The following is a 22,220-nucleotide window of genomic DNA, read 5'->3' as shown; positions in this document are numbered from 1 at the left end:
TGATCAGTGGAACTCGTAACTAGAGCGAGCAGACAACTAGACAGGCATAAACAGTGTAGGCTCTTTTTTTGTAGCTGGACTGTCAGTAGCGTGGAGCACTGCAGTAGGCGACTTCCTTGTTAGTCGCACGTCCCATGTAAAACGGGTCTTTGCGAATTACCTGCCTAGAGGCGCAATAGTCCCGTCTTAAAACGCCACACGCTTATCGTGGAGGAGAAAACGGTCCTCTAGCAGCACAACTATTCTGATCTCAATTATTAAGAGTTTCCCCTAGTTAATGCCGGATAACAGGGCTGTTAGAATCATACATGCAATAGGTAACGAGTAAGACGTAGTCGAGCAAAAAAGTACTGGTACATAAAATGGCAGGTTTACTGCAGTAAGAGGCCTTCTGAAAAAACATAAGTTCATACAAAGAAAAGCCCTCTCAGTAGCCACAAAACTGAAACATTACTAACCACACTACCAGATATAACATATGCAAGTGAAACAATTCTCAAAATTGAACGCTGCAAAAATACAGGATGGAAAAAAATCAGTACGTTTATAAACAAACACTAGCAATAATATGCACGCTGGAGACTAACTCGTTAGGAGTTTACAGCAAAACGGATGGGTGGAATTAGAAAGAAACTCATATCCTCCTTCCAACATCGTTGCGATGAAATATCAGAGGGCCAGTAGTGAAATTATGCAACAGTAAGACCAACATTAGTTGCATAATGGGAACGAAGAAACATGCGAGAGGACTAAAATTACAATAAAATATTTAAAAAATGGCAAACTGGGAGGTGAACCAGATAACAGACCAAGATCAATAAACATTGGGGCGATTTGATACGGAGAAAGTTGAGATCCGAGAGAATGAAGTCGTATTGCAACAACACGAAATTGAACCTGTTTTTATAAAATTGGCTGCATTGGCCCAGTAAAGGACGTGCCCTTGACCGGGGTAGGTTATTTCTTGAATTACGAGGTTCGATGACATTAATTCTTATCCGTATTACATTACTACTGGGTCAGTGAAGTAGTTCTGGTGGCGTTTTTCCATAAGTTAAATAAACACAACAGATAAACATAAGCGAGTTCAGACATCAATAAAATATTCTACATTACTATTTACAACAGTATGCCAACGATGGGCAACTTTTCGACTCGGCGACTGCAGAAATCCCGTGATTTTGAGACGAAGAACTCGAGCATGTTCAGAGAGCATTTTCGTCCGGAATGGAAGTTCCTTGAAGGTTGCTCGATAGCGCGCGGAAAAAGGTGAAAATCTGAGGGTACAGGGTCAGGCGAATAAGGTGGGTGCGGAGTGACTCCCCAACCAACTCCTCTATAGTGTTTCTTGTCAGTCTGGGAGAATGCGGGCGGGCGTTATCGCGGAGTAGCATCACTTTGCGCTGTCGTCCTAATAGTTCTTGGATTGCGTCTCTAAGACGTCTCACTTGTTGATAAGAAGCAGGGACTGGCTGTTTGTGTTATCATTTCATCATTCGGGAAAATGGCGAGACTGAACAGTGAAAAGATTGGGAATTGCGTTGAGCGCTCCACAAACCAATCATCGAAGAAGCAATTCGTAGTACTCTTCCGTCTCTGTTCCACGAGATGCATAACACCTTTTGTGGATGCGCGCAGGTCTTTGCACAGATAGTTACTGCTTTGTTTGGGCTCAATCATCCATTTCTTTTTCTTATGTTAGCAGAGAGAGACCATTTCTAGTCACGAGTAACGATACGAGTCGGGAATGGTCTGTGTTGTTGACGAGCAAGCAGAGATGCACATGACACCCGCTGATTTTTGGCTTGGAGCATGGGGTCCCCATAACACAATTTTTGAACCCTTCCCATTACATGCAAATTTCACGATGGGGAATGTTCACAGTTCATCACATTTGCCACTTCTCGAGTACACTAACGTGGATCGTTCTGGATTAGTGCGATTAGAGGATAATCAAACCCGGAAGGTCTTCCCGGCGCTATCCAAAGGCATATCCACATACGCGGCGCAAACGTTTCGGTTGCCTCCGCTGCTGTCATCTCTATTGAACTCTAAATAGAAGAGTGTTGGAAATGTTCCGACTTGTCCACTAGGCACTGTCTCCAAATGACAATATGTAAACTTAAATAGCAACAGTGAACTACAAATAAATGACAGTCGATAATTAAATCCATAGGAACCGGAATATCAACATGCAAAACAGAAACGCTACGAACTTACACACGAAGCTTATATATTTACAAAAACTTACAGAACATCGGAACAGGAATGCGAGTGATGTGCTTTTAAACAAAACTCGGGATAGTGTTTGTATTAGGTAGGAGTTAGAAGCGAAATTGGTGTCCGGCGTCAGTGAACTTAACAAATACCATAACTTCGTACTGTGGGACGTACGAACTAATCAGTTTTGGTGTATTGTTCGTCGATCTGGTATTTTCGCGAAGCAGCATTAAGAGCCAGTGACGATTAAAAGCTGTTAGGCCCGTCACACGTTTTAGTAAACGCGTGAACGTCACATAAATCCCCTGCACTCTGCAATTAAAGACGCGTTGCGAGTCAAACTACCTCACTCTTGGCGTTTCACGAGCCCGCGTTACGATAAGTCAAGAAACGTTCATATTTCTCCATGCATAATAAAATTACGAGGTGCGAGTAGGACTCGCGCTCTGATGCTTGTGTGTGACACTTCATCCATTCCAGGACAATTTTTTGCTGTCATTGACATTGCTAAGAAGTCGCTCCAAGTGTTCAGAGATTTTCTAGAATTTTTAATTAAAAGTTTGAAGACTGTTAACAAATGAGTCTTTTCTTGTGATATTACAGTTTCACAATTTAGATTTTTTTCCTTTACGTGTGCTATGAAACCTTATTCTTGCCAGATTTCATGATTCTCGACTGATGGGAAGTACATCTGCAGATTTTGATGAGTAAGTTTGCGAGTATCAAATGTTACATAAATGACCGTATCTTTTGACTGCTTTGACTTAAGTATCTGATATTTATTACGCCGCCACGGTACTAGAGGATTAAGTAGGTCCAACACCTGTCAGCATGTTTCATTGTCGTAAGAGACAGCCCTCGACACAAGAATGATCCAGAAAAACCAATCGCAAAAATCCTCTTTAAATATACGCATGGAAAAAGTCTAGATTCAGCAGTTGAAGCCGGCCGGTGTGGCCGAGCTGTTCTAGGCGCTTCAGTCTGAAACCGCGCTACCGCTACCGTCGCAGGTTCGAATCCTGCCTCGGGCATGGATGTGTGTGATGTCGTTAGGTTAGTTAAAGGTTTAAGTAGTTCTAAGTTCTAGGGAACTGATCACCTCAGATGTTAAGTCCCATAGTGCTCAGAGCCATTCGAACCATTTCAGCAGTTGAAGTTTCGGATATATCTTTGGAATGTTGTGGACAGACGCAAATCATTTCCTTCAGATTCCTTCGGAGTTTCGGGTCTACGGCAAAACGAAGGATATGTTCCCTGTTTGGTCTCGTCGGAAATGAACCTCTTCGCGGTTCAGTACAGCACAAGAAGTGTTACTTGCGGTTCGTGTCCACTGATGCAACATGCAGATGTTTGGGGTCAGTTCTAGGTGACTGGGCCGTTGTTGGCGCAGCAAGGAGAAACGGTTTTTGCGACCTCCCGGGCTCAGTTGGCAATGGCGGTAGCGCTTTGTGTGCCAGACCAGAGAGAACTGCGTATGAGTGACGTGACGTGATGCTGCCGACAGCGGGCTGGCGGCTCAAGTCCAAGGCCCAGACAGCTAGTAGGCGCATTCCGCGCACGGGCGTAGCTTGCGAAAATGCGATCTGCCTGGAGTCTCAAACAAGACACACACAACTGGGTGACCGAAGACTAGCAAGTTTGGTGTTGCGTTTTTTCTCGCTGTACTGAGCGAAACGGCGCTATCGATTAAAACTTTGGAACATTTTTCCAAGCATTTACTTTTCTTTGTCATTTCAGGCCACGATGATTTCCTCATGGTCATTGTTGATTTCTCCTGTTTGCTCATCTAACGTAGTGTTGTTGTCAAAAGGGCTTCTTTTACGGCCTGTTTTTTTATTGTATCTACGCGAATCTATCAATTTTCCACTAGAAACAATATTTAGTTTAAAAATGGGAATCGCAAAGGGCTACCATTGTATAGAAACTACAAATGTAAAAAATCTAAGTAGGTACATATAAAATTAAAAGAAACTTAAAAGAATAAAACCCAGTAAATGGAGTCACAACATTAGGTCCGAATTCGTTTACTCACACGCTGATGAGAAACGGCTCTCTTCCGTTAGCATTCTGCTATAGCACCACATTTCAAAATTACCCGCCCTCTCCTTGTCTGCACGGTTTATCGTAGACCCTTTACTTCCATATAACGGTATACCATAATTATTGGATTCTCGCCTGATACCTCTTAATATAGACTTTTGTATGCTCGGCTGATGCCCTGTCTGGCAAATCTTAAAGAACGACCTCAGATTTCTGAACATGTTACCGCAAGAAGTACCACTTGTGCTGGGCTATGGCGTGAGTCCAGGGACACTGATGTCTGTCATCTACCTAGCTGAGGAATTTGTGAATGGGCACGACCTGTTTCGAAGATACACTAGTAACATCACTATTTTGTGCATCACTCCCACTACCGCTATTGTCACCTCCACAATTAGTATTAGCATACATAGCGGCGGGTCGCCTGGCGACTGGAGGAAAAACTGTGTACATAAGTCTTTCGTAGTCACATGCGCTAAGTTGACGGTTCCGAATACTTAGAGTTCGGTCGGTATAAGGCCTATGCGCTCATGAACATTCAACCTGTTTTGGTAGGGTGAAACATGACTAAATAGTAACCAAAACTCTGAAACTACCATAAACAGCGCTTCGTAAAATATGTTGTAGCATACGTTTGAGTACAGTATACAATCGTAATAGAAGTGTATGCAAAGCGAACGGTTGTTGGCAGGAAAAATCTTCCTGCCGCATTTTTCAGCGAATGAAGTACTCCAAAACCATTAAGATTAATATTAATCAGCACTTAACGTTTACTTATGCAGAACGTCACATCTGAAGCGAAATAAATGCAAATAATGAAACAAATATTGCGAACCTAGATGTTTCACTCCCGCTGCTTACCATAGTGATTTGTAACTAAACGGTCCAGCTTAAACAATTGCATTCAGAACCATCGTATTCAGAGCCACCGTACCAACGCGACTGTAAAGTACTACAGTATTCACATTTGGCTACAAAAATAAAGCCGCTGAATTACTAAACATCTTCGTGAGGTGGTAACGCTGATCGTTCGCGTGCTGTGACTATGGTGTATGGAGATAAGTTAGCCAGCATTACTCTAAGCTTATTACGTACACATACACGCAACTCAACAGACCCACCTGGACTTTCCATGAAGCGTGAAGATCGTGAATGGTTTTGGGAGAAACGCTGCAAGTGGTGGCGATGGCGTACGTAGACTGGAATCGCTTCTCAGTGTTCGGTATAACATAGTACACGCGACATTTATGAAACCAGAACGTCCTGAACATGCTGTTACTGCAAAATAGCGACGATGACTCATCGTAACATGTCGTTGCAACATTAGTGTTTTCTTCTACACTGCGGCTACACAAACTTTATTCGGGTGACTCACTATTCTTAGCAAGGAAAAATTAACATTTTGCTTGGTGAGTTTTCACGTTTTCTTGCACATTTTCATTATACTTACGTATATTTAGAGGAAATGCATTCAATCAAACTGGGTGTGAAATTTTAGGTTGACGACTACACATGTGTAATCGAGGAAACTCAGTTCCCTACCTTGAAAAAACATTGCTACCGTTGTTTGATTCAAGGAATACGGTAGGCAGACTTACGACGCGTATCTTATCAGGATTGCATAATTAGCTTCTAATCCTCGTGACTCATACCGAAACAGACTACGCAACCAGAACGCGAAAGCTGTGTGCGCACAGTGTAGGACGGTTGTTGATGAAAATTTTTGCTGCCTCCATCAGGCGTTACGATTTTCATTGTCTGTGTTGTTGGTTTTAAAAGTACATGTAACGAAAATCTTCTAGTAGATGAGCGTAGACCCATTGCGGACAAACTTGAAGAATTTAGAGTGACGAAAGCCATCTCCTAGGTCCCTGACCCTTGTACAGCTAATATCATCCTGTTTCCAGAGAATGGACGCGGCATATTTTTGTCATATTCGAAGTCATAGCGGTTCGGAATGAGAAATATTCTAGATTAGGGTAAAGATAAAGAAACATCAGAAAAATACACATTAATATCAAAAAGTTAAAACGGCTGAAATAAACGTTCAAAGGTGTGTTGCATTAATTTTCCTATCTTCCTGCAGTAATAATTTGTTTGCCATCCATTGGTAGAAATATTCTTGCGAATGGACTAACTTTACCGGAAGTCGGCAGTTAAACAAGCCCTCTGAGATTGTGCGAACATGTTAGAGGTTTTGCAACAAATAAATCCGAACTCTTGGACTCAATTAGTGCACGTGTTGTAGTAAGACAAAGTACGGCTGTTGTCGCAACGGCGTAGCTTGAAAAAGTATCAGCTCTTAATTCTTTTGAAATGATAATTAAATGGTCACCCTAGCTGCAAACAGGCGTTGATGTACTTCATTGGGGACATGTTGAAAGTGTGCGCCCCGACCGGGACTCGAACCCGGGATTTCCTGCTTACATGGCAGACGCTCTATCCCTCTGAGCCACCGCTGGCACAGAGGATAGTGCGTCTGCAGGGACTTATCCCTTGCACGCTCCCCGTGAGATTAGCATTCCCAACATACTACCGTCATATATAGTTAAAATACGGCTTCCCGGCCATTGACCTTCTTGTGCGAACGCACACGCTATGCCCGAACTCGTACGGGACTTGGTAGATTAATCTGCCACGAGTAATGAGTATGATGGGCAAACATCTATTAGGCGCACTATGAATGTAGTGGTGTGGACATGTTGGGAATGTGGATCTCACGGGGAGCGTGCAAGGGATAAGTCCTTGCAGACGCACTATCCTCTGTGCCCACGGTGGCTCAGATGGATAGAGCGTCTGCCATGTAAGCAGGAGGTCCCGGGTTCGAGTCCCGGTCGGGGCGCACATTTTCAACATGTCCCCAATGAAGTACATCAACGCCTGTTTGCAGCTAGGGTGTCCATTTAATTATTTCATTTCTAGCAAAGCTGCATGGTCATCCATGGTAACTGTTCTATCGGGAACAGATACTACCGTCATATATACTTAATTCTTTTGTTCGGCATCTGGAACGAAAGCTTAATGCTCATTGTGTAGTCAATAAAATATTCAACTATGAGCATGCTAGGAAAAAAGTGAGAGTTGCAAAACGAACTCGTGTTACTAGCAAAGAAACGCTAAACAGATTCAAATAGAGCACAGGATTAAGGGAGCAGCATTCTGTGGGGCTTAAAGAAGTTTTGCATTCCTAACAGTCACCACCAGTCATTTTTGCAAACTTAATTGTCCCAGTTGTCTTAATTGTCTACTTGGCTATGTAGATGTCGAACAGCAGATGATACAAGGTAAAATAATAAATTTTATCATTCGGAAAGCTTCTACAGAAGACTAGAGAATACCCAACAGTAATAAGTATAATAAAATTACGTTAGTACGTTTTATAGTGGTAGGGTATTAGTTCCTTCTCACATTAATTTACACAATTTGTTGTAATGCGATTAAGTCTTCTTACAATATCAGTGTTTTGCAGATTCCGCGAATTCCCATGCTTCATGGATATAAAGCTTTAAGAAATCCCTCATTAGTAGCGTGCGGTCGCAACCTGTTTAAATATCTATTGGCAGCCGAACTGTCGGCCAGTAAGATTGTATAAATTTGCAGCTGAACTCCATACTGTTGCTAGCAGATATTTTGTTGGTTTGAAGCCAGTGGTATCTTAGATCATGTCAAGTGGCTGAAAAGAAAAGCAGGCGTAGCACACAGTCTTAATGTGCTCGTTAGTGTCTCTGGCTTCTTCGTTCCTGCTACCTAACAAGAATAAGCTGCCGGTAATGTTCAGATACTGATTTGCTTTCAAAGAATTGCCCAGATACGTAAGTGCTGCTGTTCTTGAAGTGAAATGAAAAATCTTATTTGCTTGGTTACAAATGTGCTAATTTGAGTTTATAAGAATGTTAAAACATACACGAATCAATTTGACTCGGAGTCCAGTGCGAAGCAGAGAAGTTTCAGGAACGTTAAGATTTTACTGGGCTCTATAATAGCATGTTTGTTGTGCAGGAAACGAGGGTACGTTAGTCCACTTTTCGAATCGGCTCTCAAGATTTTTAAGAAAATGTCGCTCTCGTAGAGAGTGTCTGACGTCTAGTAACATGGCACTGGCTATCGTGATCTTGGTACGTTGCGTTATCTACGCGAGGACAGTGAACTATGTCTGATTCCCCATAAAAAATTCTAGTAAAGTGGCCATTGCGAATGCATAAAACACACTATTCTGAACACACAAGAGAAGCTGTATCAGAAATGCAGTTCCTTTTCAGAAAACGGCTTATGCGTTGAGGCGTACCTGTCTAGGCATTTTTCAGTTTGTGTAAGAGCGTATATTTTGAATTATTTTTGACATCCCAAGAGCGAAGACATTCATTAAAAGTTCTTTCAATTAATTACAAATGATATAAAGTTATAGGTGCCGATGAAAGTAATCAGCACACGCTTGCTGCTCGCGGGCAAAACTGCTTTAATCCTTCTTCCCACTCCTGTCTCCAAAATTCACTTCTCACTGTTTCTCAGACTAAAATACATAATTTCGCCAATAGTACAATCTCTCACTGCCTCTGACGCGAGTCCAACATACAGTATACATACGGAAAGAACTAGACGCTATGCCGATGACTTCGAGTGCAGATACACTCGATAACCTACGTGTGTTGCACTTCTATCTTCTCATTGTTTAGAAATGTGCTAGTACAGGAATCTGCAATGGCGCGAATGGCGAAGAAATGTGATCGGTACATTTATCAGTGCTGTACTGCAAATTACAGCGAACAATTTGCACATTTCCTAAAAGTCAAGATGTCAGTTAATGACGAACTGCAAAAACTTCTGATATCGTAAAACGTATGTAATACCTTAATGCGTATTCGACAAGGTTGCTCTTTTGGGCGTCGGTCCCAACTGAAACGCAAAGTTTTTTGACACAAAGAAAACTGCACTGTAATGAGCAGCTCGTACGGCGGGCTGTCACCTTCGTAAGTAACGCAACTGTTTATAGCGGAAGTCAGGCCACTTACCATGTAGTTAACAGCAGTGGGGCAATGAATCACGTCGCCAGGCGGGCACGCAGCCGCCAAAAATCTGAGACCAGCACAGCAGACAGCGTTAATTAGGTGAAATTAGGTCGCGGCTGTCTCGGATGTTTTCTCCAGCTATCACCATGGTTAAAGAGAGATCCTCCCTGGAGATGAAATTGAGTAATCTAGAAATCCACTAAAAATAGCAGTTCCGTTAAAACGTTTGTTTCGTAGGAGATGAAGTGATCGAATGGCATTATTCGTCGGGGAAACCTTCGTCTTAGGTTGTTCGAGGACCTGTGCAGGTATATTTCACGCCACTTAGGCAACTTGCACGTCTTCGTGATGAGATGTAAATGATTGACAAAACAAAAACCCAGTACCTGTACCAAGAAAACTGACCCGGCCGGGTATCGAACCCAGGACCTCGCGATCTATGGCAACGCCTCTCTCCAGTAGGTCACGAGCTGCGGACTGTCAGTAGGAAAGATATTTTCAGATTTTGGACGTGGTCCAATAATATTCGCTTTGACGATCTTCATGTCGTCCAAATGAAAATTCGATGTCTCGTAATGATGATAAAGATTCTACGAAATCTTTACACAATTCAGTCTGCAAATTGTAGGTCTGTCAAACATCTTAGACGACTTTATATAGAGATTTACTGATACAGCAGGATAGAACAATCAGCAGCTAAATTTTCAGCGCCCCAACGAAGAAAATAGCAAATGATTAAGAATAGCTCAAGGAACGTAATTATTTTGTTCACCAACTCATACTAGCTCGCATTAACAGTACAGGGTGTCCAAAATGTTTAGGTACATGTAATTGGGAGTAAATGTTAAGGAGAAAGGCATGGTTACTGAGTCACCGTAAATGTAGACGAACACCACATCCCGAGAGCAGGCTGGTCACTTCGCAGGATCTTATCACACGCTGCATATTCCAGTCATCGGCGTATTGTTGACAGTTTCGTCATCCATACCAAGAGTGTCTTTATTCCAGCGTAAGCGTACATGGTGGACTTTGTTGTGATGCTCTCCATGTGTCGCGTTGATTGGTTAACCTCGTATTAGCAGAAATTCCTGTGTTAAAGTAGTGTCAAGAGTCCTACATGCTATCACCTGTCTGCGTGGACGTTCGTCACTGGCCCATAATAATTGTTAGTAACTTCATTATGTTATCGAATCACAGGTTTCGCCTCTAGTAACTATGTTATAGAAATCTGGGAGCTGTTGTTGTTGTTGTTGTTGTTGTTGTTGTTGTCTTCAGTCCTGAGACTGGTTTGATGCAGCTCTCCATGCTATTCTATCCTGTGCAAGATTCTTCATCTCCCAATACCTACTGCAACCTCCATCCCTCTGAATCTGCTTAGTGTATTCATCTCTTGGTCTCCCCCTACGATTTTTACCCTCCACGCTCCCCTCTAATACTAAATTGGTGATCCCTTGATGCCTCAGAACATGTCCTACCAACCGATCCCTTCTTCTGGTCAAGTTGTGCCACAAACTTCTCTTCTCCCCAATCCTATTCAATACTTCATTAGTTATGTGGTCTACCCATCTAATCTTCAGCATTCTTCTGTAGCACCACATTTCGAAAGCTTCTATTCTCTTCTTGTCCAAACTATTTACCGTCCATGTTTCACTTCCATAGATTGCTACACTCCATACAAATACTTTCAGAAACGACTTCCTGACACTTAAATCTATACTCGATGTTAGCAAATTTCTCTTCTTCAGAAACGCTTTCCTTGCCATTGCCAGTCTAAATCTGGGAGCTATGAAGGAATAATTGTCGCAATGAACTGCCGGCTTATTCACGTTCGTAAATTCTCCAGAAGTCGCCATGTAATGCATGAGTCCCCAATGTAACTAGTTAGCAAGCAGAAAAACCGTCCTTCTGTATATGCAAAAGGCAAAATGTCTTCCTCGCGCCCTAAACTGTTTCACCGGTACACGCACTGTATAGCTTAGTCCGTTGGGCGAGTCAAAGGAGATGAGAATATCACTGAGCGTTTTGCCTGATCTCGCCTAATATATTTTACGAAATTGTAAAAAAGTTATCCACGTTCAGTCATGACTTCAAAATATCTGAAACTAATACTGTATTGTGAGAAAGGAAAGTCACGTACCATCACCACCACTACACAAACTGAAGGTTGCTGTTCTGGAAGAAATAGTTCGACCACATGATCGTGTTCACATGAATGAATGAAATTGTAGATAATGGACGTAAAGAGGAATGTAACACGTGTTTCGGTAACTGTAACTCACAAAAATGAACTGAAAAGTACGAAAAATTATCCATCTGCAATCTTTGTTTACTTGATCCAGCCACTCTAGTTTGGATTTCTCAATGATCCCCCAAACCATTCGAGGCGAGCATCGAGATTATTCCTACTAATCGGGCATAACCGAGGATTTACCCTTTTGCTCGAACAGTATTAAAGTTTCCAAAATAAAGTAAAATGGTGTTACTGTATTTTTTCAGGGTTCTGTCCGCACACTATATTGCAGTAAGATAATTAATTTTTGGTTCTAATTTTCCGATGAGTGGTTAATTACTGTTGTCCGGAAAAGATATTACCGGTGGACCATTTGTGCGTTGGCTTAACGCAGGCAGAAGAGCGACCGGCGGGGCGGTAGCACGTGTGCAAAAAGCAGCCTCCCGCGCGCCGCGCGTTTTTTGCGGCGGTGTCCGGAGATAGCGAGCGGCTGCAGCCGCGCAAAGCAAATGTCGCCAGGACGCCGAGCGTTGTGATTCACCCGCCTCACTCCGCCTTCCTTGCCTATGGTAACGGTCACACAAGCCTTACTCATGTACCACCACTTTATCACAGTGGTTCCAATGTAGGCAAGAGCGCCCACCATACCCCGGGGGTGGGATGCAAAGGGAATCTGCAAACCCACACTCCCCCCCCCCCCCCTCACCACCCTCCCAGCGAGCTTCTCAGGCAAGGAAAACTATAGTGTAGTCTAGTGTTTTTCTGTCAAGAAATTAATTTAAAAGTAAGCATTAGGCAGGTTTTTTAACAGGCTCCGAACAGGAACTTTTTAGGTCTACTTAAGTTTCCATACGTTTTCCAAAATATTAAAAATACTCCATACCCCAGGTCTGTCCTCGCCCGCCCCACCCCCTCTCTCTCACACACACATTTCGGACGTCAGGAGCATTGGAGTCACCAGTCAACAGTAGAACGTTGTTTACGTCGGGTGACATTCATAATAGTTTCGGGATTTGAGTCCTTGTATCCGTATACCAGAAGACACCGTTCCTTGCATGTTATAGCATCCGTGGTATCCGTACCCTATTTGAATCTGTTCAGTGGTGTAACAAAAATATTCTGTGCGTTTTTCCTTCTCGACACACATTATCCATGTGTACGTTGCAGTTCTGGTAACATTACTCGCACTACTGCGAAGAGCTTAGAGATCCACACACCTTACGACCAGGCATGTCAAAGAATGTTATTTCTTTGTTTTATATGAATACGAAACATTACTGATTGAATCGTTTTAAACTCTTAGAACGCCGTATCTAATGTTTACTCATCAGCCTTTGGCGAGGGGCAGATTCCTATGTCTCTTGCCAAAAATGTCACTTTCCTGCCGGTCGAGCGGGGTTGTTACGGTCTTACAAACACGCTAAATTCCTTCTACACCATTTAAACATCTCAAACATGAAATACAACTGACGGGCAAGAACAGCTTACTTATGCCTAGTTGGTTCTGTCATTTGTTTATACGTAACATTTCCCCAGAATTTCCCCAAGAAACTGAAGTTCTCAATTTGTCGTTCTGTATATCTCGTTTTTAAAGGTGAAAGGCGCACAGACGGGGATTTATTTCTTTACTATTTATTTATTCATTACATACCAGTTTTCAACTAATTATGGTAGCTACAGCTTTCAGAGAAAGCAAACCTTGCGAGCTACATATTAGCCAATGACACATTCTTAAACAGGAAAAATAAAGATCTCTTAACGTGTGTTGTCTTGTTATTTTTAGAAAGCTTAACTTACAAATGCTTATTTACTAAGACTGTAGATGTTTGGTACCGATATAAATGCAACTAGTTAGCCTTGACATATTATGTGACGTATTTCTAACACAGTGTTAGACAAGATATGTAAATGGCACTTGCTGCCTATAATACGAGGAAAGACACTGTGCAGTTGCCTGATACCGTGATTTCTGTGTTTTTATTTGCTTTCTACTATGCCTGTCATTGCACAATTTGCTATTTAGTTCTTTGCAATGAGCCAAAAATGTCTAAGTTAGACCATAGATCTACATCTACATCCATACTGCGCAAGCCACCTGACGGTGTGTGGCGGAGGGTACCCTGAGTACCTCTATTGGTTCTCCCTTCTATTCCAGTCTCGTATTGTTCGTGGAAAGGAGGATTGTCGGTATGCTTCTGTGTGGGCTCTAATCTCTCTCATTTTATCCTCATGGTCTCTTCGCGAGATATACGTAGGAGGGAGCAATATACTGCTTGACTCTTCGATGAAGGTATGTTCTCGAAACTTCAACAAAAGTCCGTACCGAGCTACTGAGCGTCTTGCAGAGTCTTCCACTGGAGTCTATCTATCAACTCCGTAACACTTTCGCGATTACTAAATGATCCTGTGACGAAGCGCGCTGCTCTCCGTTGGATCTTCTCTGTCTCTTCTATCAACCCTATCTGGTACGGATCCCACACTGCTGAGCAGTATTAAAGCGGTGGGCGAACAAGCGTACTGTAACCTACTTAGTTTGTTTTCAGATTGCATTTCCTTAGGATTCTTCCAATGAATCTGTCTGGCATCTGCTTTACCGACGATTAATTTTATATGGTCATTCCATTTTAAATCACTCCTAATGCCTACTCCCAGATAATTTATGGAATTAACTGCTGACCTGCTATTTTGTAGCTAAATAAGGGATCTATCTTTCTACGTATTAGCAGCACATTACACTTGTCTACATTGAGATTCAATTGCCATTCCCTGCACCATGCGTCAGTTCGCTGCAGATCCTCCTGCATTTCAGTACAATTTTCCATTGCCACAACCTCTCGATACACCACAGCATCATCTGCAAAAAGCCTCAGTGAACTTCCGATGTCATCCACAAGGTCATTTATGTATATTGTGAATAGCAACAGTCCTATGACACTCCCCTGCGGCACACCTGAAATAACTCTTACTTCGGAAGACTTCTCTCCATTAGGAATGACATGCTGCGTTCTGTTATCTAGGAACTCTTCAATCCAATCACACAATTGGTCTGATAGTCCATATGATCTTACTTTGTTCAGCAGTGGAAATAATTGTTGGTTTTGTACTCTTCCACCCACAAAATGAGATGTCCTACAACGAAAATGAATGGGTTCATACTTTGTTCCATTTTAAATTATCGCAGCTTCTAAATATTCTGTAGATATGGTTGTCCACACAGGGTGTATTGTTGTGTGGTCTGGCGCGCCACACGCGCGCGCGCGCGCACAAAACTGGATGAGTCAGGACTTCCCAATTAAGTGGTATGTTTCCTGTATCACCAAACGTTTAAGGCAAGGAGGAATGGTGGTGGAAAGGATACCGCTTTGTTTTAGCCATGGAAAGTAATGCATTTTACTTTAACCACGAATATTTATTCATAATTTTCGTATTTGCATACATTGAAATAACAAACATTAGTTTAATACAAATAAGTCCAAATAAATCGCAAAGGGAAAACTTGTTTGTGTAACCCTGCATAACAGCAGGTACAGTACCGGTTGGTCTTTTTCTCGCTGGCATGCGGCCGTAGTTTCCTCTTCGAATGCAGAATGTGTATTGGTAGTTTTTGGGAGAAGTTTCATCTAAACTTATGAGATTGTTGCTCTCGACCAGAAAATTTGAGTCACTCACTGACGTACATGAAAGCTAGAAGCCCCAGAAACACTGAAAATAAATCAAAAGACTAAAAATTTATACTTAGTTGATAATTAAACTTTGACCATAGAGAAAAGAGGACCACTTACTGTCGTGGGTCAATAATGGCGGCGCAACCCAGATTTTACAGGTGACCTCTGAAAAAGCGGGCGACTGGACAATGATTCTGGTTTGTGTGCAGGTCGGATATCAACTGCCGGCAAGGTATGTGGAACCGCCAACAATGGAATGACCAACAGAGGAAATGTCAGGGGGTGTAAAGTTTCACATGTATCGAAAAAGGACGTCCACAATTCCATTTGAGGGTTGAGGTGGTGGAAGCGGACTGGGCTATTGCGGTGCGCATCGGGGACGGGCCGAGCTGGCGGCCGTCCCGCGTGTCGGAATGCCGACCATTGTGTGCGTCGCGTGCGCAGGCATGTGGCGCCGCCGCCATCACCACACCACACGCAGACAGAAAGAAGCTCTGCGTGGCTGGCTGGCCACTGACTCACGCGCGACTGCGAGGCGCAATATCTGCAGTCCGCAGAGAGCCGCCGCGACGCGCCGTCTCAACCGCTCCTCGCTTTCGTGTTGCGCCCATCGCGTCGCTTAGAACACGCTGGTTTCATCTCGTTAGGATGCCGTCTTCCCCTTTCTTTTTTGGATACTAGCTCCTTCTCGCTTTTCTTGGATACTGTATTCTCTCTCTCCTTCGGAATCCTTCCTGGTCATGCTGACAAAGTTTTATGAATTTATTTCTAAAATTATAGACAGTGGAAATTAAAATGTCCTGTGGTGCCTCACCTGCTCCGTCGCCCTGTTTGACGTCGCTCCTGTAATCCCATTAGGATTTCTCCCTTCAAAGCGTAGATGTACATTGGTATAAAACTAATTTTTTGAGTTTGCGCTTTTACCAGCAGACGTCCTTTTCTCTCCGTGCCATAAATATTTGTAGATGTGTCCTGAGCCGCCAGTACATCCATAATGTGATTTCCCTAAATCTCTTCAGGCAAATGCCGAGATGGTTGCTTTGAAAGGGCACGGCCGACTTCCTTCCCCATCCTCCCTAACCCGCTGATCTCACTGTTTGGTCCTCTCACCCAAATCAACCAACCAACATCCATAATCGTTGTGGTGTTGATCTACTGACATGTTGGACCGCACGCTTCCACTGGAATCAGACTGTCACTGTCAACCCCTAGTTAACCTGTGACAGCAGCTGCAAATCTAACAGTATTTATAGCTTCAATATCTGCTGTCACGACAGCGGACAAGAGTTAGCGGAGATACCTTGTTTGCTAGGCATAAATTTAGAAGAAAAACTCGGATGACAGATACAGAACAACATTAAAGAGGTATTCCAAATTATTAGCTGAATGCGGATTTAATGACATCAGCTGCAGAGGGTATCAGTGTATTACCCAAACGTGGCATGTGAATATATGTGCCGGACTGGGACTCGAACCCATATTTCCCGCTTGTCTTGAGCTGTCATCGTAACAGCTTCGACTGTCAGTTCACGTCTCTCAGCCCGACCCAAATCTCGGAATACCACAGTCCACGTCCTCATTTCGTAGTCTTACGTACGTCTCCCTTTAAGCTCATAAAATTCCTGGAATATTATTTCATACAGCTGTTATCGTCTAATCATATGTAAGCATTAACCCTTTTGAGTCCCACCAATATGAAAATTTATAATTTTAAAATTTTTCATACAATCAACCTTTATCATGGTAAGCAACGAATGTAAGAAGAAACTGGCAAATTTGTAACCACTAGGACCTACACTTCTAAACTACTTATAATCGCATGTGATAGATTATAGAATCCGCATTTTCCGTAGACACAATCCCACATCTCCAAACTTACATGAACTCATAATTCCAAAGACATATTAGTCCTAAATAACAAGCAAAAATGGGCCGAAAATTTAATAAATTCTTTTTCCAAACTTATACTGCCCCAGTGGTTCCATTTCGGAACCACCCATAAAAACAGTAATACAAACTCGAATGTACGTCACAATAAATTTAGACACATTTACTTTCACTGTGAATTATTTCCTCAATATGGCCACTATGAAAACAAACGCATGTCACAAACTCCTACAAGCAAGTTACAAAAGCTCCGCTCAGATTGTTTTGAATGCTATAGATGGCTGTTACAATGCACAACATTCGTGGAAGTATCTGTGTTCTATTAGATGTCTTGCAACAGTATCAATGGTTACGCTAAAGACACTGCTTCAAAAAAAAAAAAAAAAAAAAAATTACCAGGTTCGTCGTTAGATTCAGTGTAGGACATTTACTACACCGTAATCTGATCATTGCAAAGCAGTGTGACCAAAGATAAATAGTACAGTAGTTAAACTTTTCAAACTCCTTTATTTTTAGAAAATTCACCGCTTCAGCGGTGACGCAGATACTTTCGAATGTTGTCCAGTTAATCTGTAACAGGATCGTTAATTTCATTGAGCCTGTTCAGAAAGTCATTCTAATTTAGAAAATGATTACGGTGCAGAAATCAAAGACGTCTGTAGAAATGAAGATTAAGGTACGAGGTAGGTCTGTTGCGTGTAGAGGACGTGCCAAATTACGTAATTATAATCAGAAATCACAAAATTAACGCGAGTTGCATGTGTGGTTGCAGTCTCGTGAAGCAAGATAATTTCGAAAGTACTCCTTGTCCGGCTACTTTGTCATTACGCAGCTCTTCACATGGTTTACATAATGCTCCCTCCTAGTGTCACACAGTTTGATCAGCTACCGACTACATTTAAGATATATATCACTCATTGATAATGTATAATGCGCGTTTCCTCCTATTTGTTTCGTGATCGTCTTTGGTTAATAGCCGCGCTAATTGTGAACCATCAGGAGACACATTCAACACTTGGATTGGTATACTCAACAGTAGAGTAGAGTGGTGTGTGTGTGTGTGTGTGTGTGTGTGTGTGTGTGTGTGTGTGTTAGGGGGTCAGTATTTTCTAGCTTCACATAGTGGTTCTCTTGAGTCTCATTCCACCGCCTGATACCTGACGAAAGGGTGCTCTGTTACTTGAATACCAGAAGATTGACGCCCCCCCCCCCCCCCCACCATCCTATATTGAACTACGTATTCCCTGCGGAGCAAAAAAGATGAAGACATCTCACTCTTATCACAGCCATGATTATTACTGAAAATGAAATCAATGACATCGATGAATGAAAACGCCGTTGGCAACAAAACTGTCCTCCATGATGCCAGGAACTGCCCTGCATCCGGGGGAAACCATCTGGACTTGACTAGCAATTTGGGCTATCCTGGACCACATCCGAACGGACCGTAGAAAATAGCCACATTCTTTTTACAAGCAGGGCAAATTTTCGTCTCCATCTTGTGACTACTGCGAAACGACAGTCAATTGCTGATGTATCATGTCCCTTGAGCGAGTGCAAGTCTCGTTTAGAATATTACCTGACAGTGACGAGTGTGCAGTAAACTATCAAGATGTTGATATTCGCCTATAGTTAATTTTGTTGTACCATGCTGGAGAACTATGTTTAAATATTTATATGTAGTAGTTTAATAATATTTGTCGCTATTCTCCTGATTCCGAACCTCTTGATGTATGCCATACGATAAGTAAATAAAATATATCCAACGAGAGTATGGTAATTTAATGAAACACCACCACTTTGAACCTTCTTCCTACTCTACAACATTTATGTGTACTCGTAGAAAATTTCTTAGAGGTGATTTCACGCTCTGATATAATACCCAATTAAGGATGCTAGCATTTACACTGGCCAGATACTTATGCGAAGATCCCTTTAATATGTGGAGTAATGTAATATTTGCTTGTGACTTAAGTGCAAAGATACTTCCGCAGTAGTTCCTCAAAATCTTCAACCTCTGTGTGGTCTTCCGTTCCTGTGCTGTTGGTTGCGATCCGTTCTTACACCAAAATATTAAAAATAGGTGTCTAGATTTACGTTTGTATCATAGAAGTTTTAAACAGTGCTCAGCCACTTGTCACTTGAACACGAGTTTTTCATATCCAGAGGCTAACTTGGCGGCTTAGTTAGCAAGTGATGGAGCCGCAAGAAACTAATAGTTTGCAAAGTGTCGTCACAGCCAAGTGTAGACAGGTTTTTAATGAATGCTTTGCCAGTCTGTAGTTCCTACTGATTACCTCAGTGATATCACATAAGTTGGTACCGAGTAGTGTTGACTGTTCAGAGCCCGTCCGGTATAGACCTTACATGGTTCAAATGTATTGACGTTACATCAGTCGCATGTATTACTTGCTCTTGGTGGGTCATAGGGTGTGGAGCCTGTATTACACTGTAAAAATTGTGAAATATTTTTGGAAGACGTTTTGTAAAATACTTGACCCTATACTGGGGTACTTCATCGTAAGTTAGTGTGGTCCCGGCTTTTATAAGAGATTTGTCAAAGCTTTGATAGTCTAATACGGGCCTCAGAGGAAAGTTGTATCCGGTCTGATGATGTAGTAGCTCGCCTCGCTATGAAAGTACTCCGTGTTTAGTAACATTGTCATAGGATACCTCACCTGAATAGGCGCATCGGAATTCGTACCTTGTTCGGCCCAGCTGCTTGCGCAGCTTTCAAGGATTTCGTTCGTCTGTGGCCAAAGTTGATTATCGGAGGAGCTAATAGAACCAGCGACTATAGTGTTTTGAAAATCTGGCATTGTCGTTTCCTCTGAGTCAGTATGTACTGGAAGGATATTATGCATGTTACTAAGTTAGGCGTAATTGGTGTGGAAGTCTGTTCTGAAGTGTTCCTAGGGCCCGTGCCCTCGCCCCTGCCTTGTAGTCCTGCTGGACGTTACACAACAGGCTGGAACACACGCGATGGGAACATCGCGTTGTTTGTTACATAAACCCGGTAGTTCTCACCAAGGACCTGAATGGAAATCGATCCTGCTGCCTTATCGATTGGAAGCATTCCCGAGAAACTGACACGAACGGCGATGCCTGTGGACTGTAAAGCTGCAGGCTAGGAACAAAGGACCGAGATGCGTAGGAATACTGTTTACTTAAGATTTTTCTGTATGTTTTTATTACTCTAATTGTTTTGCGGAAGACATTTTCAAGAACTTTGAACAGGTTACATATTCTACTGTATAACACATTTCCCCACATACTGAAGTTTCACTGGCCAGATTTCCCTCTCAGCACACAATTGCTGTTCGAACCATGTGCTGCTGAATGTTAATGAAGATACCTTTGCATGTAGCCTTCGTGTTTTACGTAGTCATTGCATTTTCTTCGTGTATTACGTAGTTAAACTGCACGTAATTAGCAAGAGTGGTGTAGTGGTCTATTCAGGTTAATGGTTTTCACTCTTATGACAGCAAAATTCAGCCACACTTGCTGATCTATGAAACCAGTTTTAGCTCCAGTCGGCACGATAGTTATGTTCACACATGTGACATTAAACATGAGTATTGTTTTGGAACGCAAAATAAATTCGTAATCCTTATTTGATATTGCCCATGTTTACTGTTACTGATTGCGTCCCGGTAATTATTTTCTTCAGAGGCTTATTAACCAACGTACGAGCACAATCTCTCTGGACGGGATTCTTTTTCCTGATGTCTTTTGGATTTGCAGTAGTATAAATGAAATGAGGTTGAATATTTAAAATGTCACCCCCGCGGCTCTTGCTTTATAGTCGATAGGGCATACTCTCTCTTTGCTGAAGATAAAATATGCAGTAGGTCCGCTATACGTGGCTACATAACCCGGTTAAGGCTCCTAAGCACGAAAGGAATTACGGCTGCGGTCTTGAGTGATGAATATATGACAGTGTGGTGTCCTTGGAATTCTTCAGGCTCCCGGTCAGTAATACAGCGCAACCATTTCCCGTTATTATAGGTCATTCTAAGACAGGTATTTCAGTAAGAGGTGGGTGGCCTGGAGCCACTTCATTTCGAAAGCAATTATCTTCTTTCCATTCGGAAATATCATTGGTTACGGAAACAATACGTACCTGCTTCAGTTTCGCCATTTCGCTCTTCATTCCTTCCACATCCACGGCGTATTTGCACTACGTTCCTGAACATTAGTAAAGATTTTATTAGTGACTTGAGAGCTGTCACGTTGGGCGACGATGTAACAATATAGTTAAAGCTGTAGAATGCAATGGAAATAATTGAACGAAGAGGAAGAATTGGAGAAATGTTGATGTTCGTAAATGCATTGTGATGCACTTGTGAGAGTATAGCCAGGTACTTGTACTTGTACAGCGTAACGGTAGTTTCATATTCAATTACAAATGTAGCGGACATAACAGATTTTCGTTTATAAGATTGAGTGTGATGTACGGACTTCGCGCCACTCTGGGCAGCTTAACCTTTGCTTCTGCCAATGAATGAACAGCTGATTTTGAATCCTCTCTGAGCTCAAAACCATGTTACCTGAGACACCGGCGGAGTTCCCTTAAGGGGATACGGAATCACCTATCCCCGCAATGTTAATATATGCCTACTATAGGGAACATTTTCTCACAAACTACTGGAGACAGAGAGGTAAAAATTTTACTGTATGTGCATTCATATGTTACAACAATACTGAAACAACAGTTTATTGTCAAAGTATTTTCTTACAGAGATATTGTACATTTATTTTTAAGTAAATTTTTTCCATCGCTTTTTACTAGACTATCACCCCTAAGTCTTTTGTAAATCAAGTAATTAAAAAATCGTTGTTTCAGTATGTAATAGGGACCTATGTCACTACGTCATAAAAATTTCAGACTTCTAGGTTGACCAGTACCTGAGATAATGTTCCTAGATGAAGTAAAAAGTAAACTTACGGGAAACGGAGAAAGAAGATTAAAACATTCCTGATCCGTAGCTAATACCCCCTTCACAGTCTTCATAATCATCTTCAAGTCTTCTTTTGGCACCCCTCTGCACCTGTCTTGCTTTTTTCACTAATGTCTTGATTATATTATCAGCATGCCTTAGTCTGTGCTCTTCTAAAAAGAACATAGCACGTACCGTACGGGAACCAACACACATACCCAACTTTTGAAGG

General features: G+C 42.2%; 1 protein-coding gene and 1 non-coding gene across 5 annotated transcripts in view; both read left to right on the top strand.

Moving 5' to 3' along the window:
* Positions 1–22,220, top strand: part of LOC124594848 (cytohesin-1) — a 210,495-nt gene that overhangs the window by 149,973 nt on the left and 38,302 nt on the right. The window lies entirely within an intron of this gene.
* Positions 7,028–7,102, top strand: Trnat-ugu. Its single transcript has one exon. It is a non-coding gene; the product is annotated as a tRNA-Thr (tRNA).

The sequence above is a fragment of the Schistocerca americana genome, chromosome 2 (assembly GCF_021461395.2).
Source record: "Schistocerca americana isolate TAMUIC-IGC-003095 chromosome 2, iqSchAmer2.1, whole genome shotgun sequence".
NCBI classification, from domain to species: domain Eukaryota; kingdom Metazoa; phylum Arthropoda; class Insecta; order Orthoptera; family Acrididae; genus Schistocerca; species Schistocerca americana.
Note: the sequence above shows the minus strand (reverse complement) of the source record. Positions and strands in the feature narration are given on the sequence as shown.